This window comes from Leucoraja erinacea, unplaced genomic scaffold (assembly GCF_028641065.1).
Source record: "Leucoraja erinacea ecotype New England unplaced genomic scaffold, Leri_hhj_1 Leri_128S, whole genome shotgun sequence".
In the NCBI taxonomy this organism is placed as follows: domain Eukaryota; kingdom Metazoa; phylum Chordata; class Chondrichthyes; order Rajiformes; family Rajidae; genus Leucoraja; species Leucoraja erinaceus.
This window is the reverse complement of record NW_026575550.1, coordinates 75,586-81,043: the sequence shown is the minus strand read 5'-3', so window position 1 is coordinate 81,043 and position 5,458 is coordinate 75,586.

The following is a 5,458-nucleotide window of genomic DNA, read 5'->3' as shown; positions in this document are numbered from 1 at the left end:
CAGCACAGCAGAATATTGTAAGCAAAATTACAGAACAATTCAGTTCAACATACACATAAATAAGCAGATAAAGTGCAATAGGCTGTTACAGTTCAGAGTCTGTTTGTTGGCGTGTTTAATAGCCTGATGGCTGTGGGGAAGTAGCTGTTCCTGAACCTGGATGTAACTGATTGTGGACTTTGGAAGGAGTAGGATGGGGACCACCTAACAGTAGTAGTGAAGTTGGAGATGGTATCAAACAGGAAATTAGAAATGCGTGCGACAAAGGCAAAACGGTTATAATGGGTGACTCCAATCTACATATAGATTGGGTGAATCAAATTGGCAGGGGTGCTGAGGAAGAGGATTTCTTGGAATGTATGCGGGATAGTTATCTAAATCAACATGTAGAGGAACCAACGAGAGAGCAGGCTATTTTAGACTGGGTATTGAGTAATGAGGAAGGGTTAGTTAGCAATCTTGTTGTACGTGCCCCCTTGGGCAAGAGTGACCATAATATGGTTGAGTTCTTCATTAGGATGGAGAGTGACATTGTTAATTCAGAAACAATGGTTCTGAACTTAAAGAAAGGTAACTTTGAGGGTATGAGATGTGAATTGGCCAAGATTGACTGGCAATTAATTCTAAAAGGGTTGACGGTGGATATGCAATGGAAGACATTTAAAGACTGCATGGATGAACTACAAAAATTGTTCATCCCAGTTTGGCAAAAGAATAAATCAGGGAAGGTAGTACATCCATGGATAACAAGGGAAATCAGGGATAGTATCAAAGCAAAGGATGATGCGTACAAATTAGCCAGAAAAAGCAGCATACCGGAGGACTGGGAGAAATTCAAAGACCAGCAGAGGAGGACAAAGGGCTTAATTAGGAAAGGAAAAATAGATTATGAAAGAAAACTGGCAGGGAACATAATAACTGACTGCAAAAGTTTTTATAGATATGTGAAAAGAAAGAGATTAGTTAAAACAAATGTAGGTCCCTTGCAGTCAGAAACAGGGGAGTTGATCATGGGGAACAAGGATATGGCGGACCAATTGAATAACTACTTTGGTTCCGTCTTCACTAAGGAAGACATAAATAATTTGCCGGAAATAGCAGGCGCGGGTCAAAGGAGTTGGAGGAATTTAGTGAAATCCAGGTTAGCCGGGAAGTTGTTGGGTAAATTGAATGGATTAAAGGCCGATAAATCCGCTGGGCCAGATAGGCTGCATCCCAGAGTACTTAAGGAACTATCTCCAGAAATAGTGGATGCATTAGTGATAATTTTTCAAAACTCTTTAGATTCTGGAGTAGTTCCTGAGGATTGGAGGGTAGCAAACGTAACCCCACTTTTTAAGAAGGGAGGGAGAGAGAAAATGGGGAATTACAGACCAGTTAGTCTAACATCGGTAGTGGGGAAACTGCTAGAGTCAGTTATTAAAGATGGGATAGCAGCACATTTGGAAAGTGGTGAAATCATTGGACAAAGTCAGCATGGATTTACGAAAGGTAAATCATGTCTGACGAATCTTATAGAATTTTTCGAGGATGTAACTAGTAGCGTGGATAGGGGAGAACCAGTGGATGTGGTGTATCTGGACTTCCAGAAGGCTTTCGACAAGGTCCCACATAAAAAATTAGTATACAAACTTAAAGCACAAGGCATTGGGGGTTCAGTATTGATGTGGATAGAGAACTGGCTGGCAAACAGGAAGCAAAGAGTAGGAGTAAACGGGTCCTTTTCACAATGGCAGGCAGTGACTAGTGGGGTACCCCAAGGCTCAGTACTGGGACCCCAGCTATTTACAACATATATTAATGATCTGGATGAGGGAATTGAAGGCAATATCTCCAAGTTTGCGGATGACACTAAGCTGGGGGGCAGTGTTAGCTGTGAGGAGGATGCTAGGAGACTGCAGGGTGACTTGGATAGGCTGGGTGAGTGGGCAAATGTTTGGCAGATGCAGTATAATGTGGATAAATGTGAGGTTATCCATTTTGGTGGCAAAAACAGGAAAGCAGACTATTATCTAAATGGTGGCCGATTGGGAAAGGGGGAGATGCAGCGAGACCTGGGTGTCATGGTACACCAGTCATTGAAGGTAGGCATGCAGGTGCAGCAGGCAGTAAAGAAAGCGAATGGTATGTTAGCTTTCATTGCAAAAGGATTTGAGTATAGGAGCAGAGAGGTTCTACTGCAGTTGTACAGGGTCTTGGTGAGACCACACCTGGAGTATTGCGTACAGTTTTGGTCTCCAAATCTGAGGAAGGACATTATTGCCATAGAGGGAGTGCAGAGACGGTTCACCAGACTGATTCCTGGGATGTCAGGACTGTCTTATGAAGAAAGACTGGATAGACTTGGTTTATACTCTCTAGAATTTAGAAGATTGAGAGGGGATCTTATAGAAACTTATAAAATTCTTAAGGGGTTGGACAGGCTAGATGCAGGAAGATTGTTCCCGATGTTAGGGAAGTCCAGGACAAGGGGTCACAGCTTAAGGATAAAGGGGAAATCCTTTAAAACCGAGATGAGAAGAACTTTTTTCACGCAGAGTGGTGAATCTCTGGAACTCTCTGCCACAGAGGGTAGTTGAGGCCACTTCATTGGCTATATTTAAGAGGGAGTTAGATGTGGCCCTTGTGGCTAAGGGGATCAGGGGGTATGGAGAGAAGGCAGGTACGGGATACTGAGTTGGATGATCAGCCATGATCATATTGAATGGCGGTGCAGGCTCGAAGGGCCGAATGGCCTACTCCTGCACCTACTTTCTATGTTTCTATGTCTCTATGTTTCTATGGACCCACAGTCCCGTTTATATCAACGGGTCGATGGTTGAAAGGGTCAAGAAATTCAAATTCCTAGGCGTGCACATCTCTGAAGACCTTTTCTGGTCCCAGCACACTGACGCAATTATCAGGAAAGCTCATCAGCGCCTCTACTTCCTGAGAAGATTACGGAGAGTCGGTTTGTCAAGGAGGACTCTCTCGAACTTCTACAGGTGTACAGTAGAGAGCATGCTGACCGGTTGCATCGTGGCTTGGTTCGGCAACTTGAGCGCCCTGGAGAGGAAAAGACTACAAAAAGTAGTAAACACTGCCCAGTCCATCATCGGCTCTGACCACCCTTCCATCGAGGGGATTTATCGCAGTCGCTGCCTCAAAAAGGCTGGCAGTATCATCAAAGACCCGCACCATCCTGGCCACACACTCATCTCCCTGCTACCTTCAGGTAGAAGGTACAGGAGCCTGAAGACTGCAACAACATCTTCTAAACCCACAACAGGAACTGCAAGGGGTGCCGGTTCAGGGGAACACCACCCTCTGAGTGAGACCCCACTCTGACCCAGAAAGGCATGATGATTCCCTAATTGCCACGGATTATAAATCGTGGAATCCGTTCTAAAAAGCACCGTGGGTGGGGGGGGGAACACCTTCTCCAGAAGGACTAGGTGACATGGTGGCGCCAAGGTAGAGTTGCTGCCTCACAGAGCACACAGCCCCAGAGATCCGGGTTCGATCCCGACTACGGGTGCTGTCTGTACGGAGTTTGCACGTTCTCCCCGTGACCTGCGTGGGTTTTCTCCGGGATCTTCGGTTTCCTCCCACACTCCAAAAACGTGCAGGTTTTGGTTAATTGGCCTGGTTTAAATGTAAATTGTCCCTGGTGTGTGTAGGATAGTGTTAGTGTGCGGGGGTCGCTGGTCGGCATGGACTCGGTGGGCCGAAGGGCCTGTTTACACACTGTGTCTCTAAACTAAGACTGCGGCAGTTCTGGAAGGAGACCCACCAACACTTTCTCAGCTGCCACCTGGGACAGGGGACAGATGTCACAGTGGCGTAGCGGTAGAGTTGCTGCCTCACAGCACCAGAGACCCGGGTTCGATCCTGACCACGGGTGCTGTCTGTACGGAGTTGGTTCTTCCTGTGGGTTTTCTCTGGGTGCTCCGGTTTACTTCCACACTCCAAAGACATGTGGGTTTGGAGGCATAAGGGTCTCGACCCCATTCCTTCCCTCCAGGGAGGCTGCTTGTCCCGCTGAGTTACTCCAGCATTTGATGTCCGTCCTGGGTTTAGAGGTTAATTGTTCCGATGTAAATTGCTCCCAGTATGTAGGGAGTGAGTGGATGCGAAAGTGGGATAACTAGTTCAATATTGATGTGAACTAGTTCAGACTGAAGAAGGGTTTCGGCCCGAAACGTTGCCTATTTCCTTCGTTCCATAGATGCTGCTGCACCCGCTGAGTTTCTCCAGCATTTTTGTGTACCTTCGATTTTCCAACATCTGCTGTTCCTTCTTGAACACGGATCTGTTTCCATGCTGTATCTCCAAACAATCATCGCAGAATATCGCCTAATCTGAGGAAAGACATTCTTGCCATACAGAGAGTACAGAGAAGGTTCACCAGACTGATTCCTGGGATGGCTGGACTTTCATATGAAGAAAGACTGGATAGACTCGGCTTGTACTCGCTGGAATTCAGAAGATTGAGGGGGGATCTTATAGAAACTTACAAAATTTTTAAGGGGTTGGACAGGCTAGATGCAGGAAGATTATTCCCGATGTTGGGGAAGTCCAGAACTAGGGGTCACAGTTTAAGGATAAGAGGGAAGTATTTTAGGACCGAGATGAGAAAATCATTTTTTACACGGAGAGTGGTGAATCTGTGGAATTCTCTGCCACAGAAGGTAGTTGAGGCCACAGTTCATTGGCTATATTTAAGAGAGAATTAGATGTGGCCCTTGTGGCTAAAGGGATCAGGGGGTATGAAGAGAAGGCAGGGATGGGATACTCAGTTGGATGATCAGCCATGATCATATCGTATGGCGGTGCAGGCTCGAAGGGCCGAATGACCTACTCCTGCACCTATTTTCTATGTTTCTATGTTTCTAATAGCCTGTGCTTCTTACTTCCACCACTGGGTGGGGATGTTGAGCAGTTGCTTTGTCTGCCTCAGCCCTTCATGCTTCACCTGCGCCTCCTCCAACCTCATCTACTGTGTCCACTGCCCCAGGTGTGAGGGCCGGCCTTTGGAGGTGCAGGGCCCAATTGGGAACAATTTTGGTGAGCCCCAAGTCCCCAGCCAAGGTCTGTAGTATCATAGAAACATATATATTTTACTGTTCCATTATTCTATGTTTGCTCTTCTGGGTGAGATGCTAACTGCATTTCGTTGTCTCTGTACTGTACATTGCACAATGACATTGAATCTGAATCTGAATCTGAATGTGAAATATAATTCAAGTCTATTATAGACTTTATATATCTATGGTGGAATGGAAAGTAATCAATATGTGTGCTTAAAAAGTGCCTGCGAGTTAATGGGCCAAACAGATCAAAGCTACATTTTAATATAAAACTGTAGACATGTAAAGGGCCTGTTACAAACAAAATGTGTACTTTGAAAAGTACTTAGTACAATATCATTTGTTTTAGTAATTGTGAAATTTAAAAAAAAGTCATTTAATTAACAAGA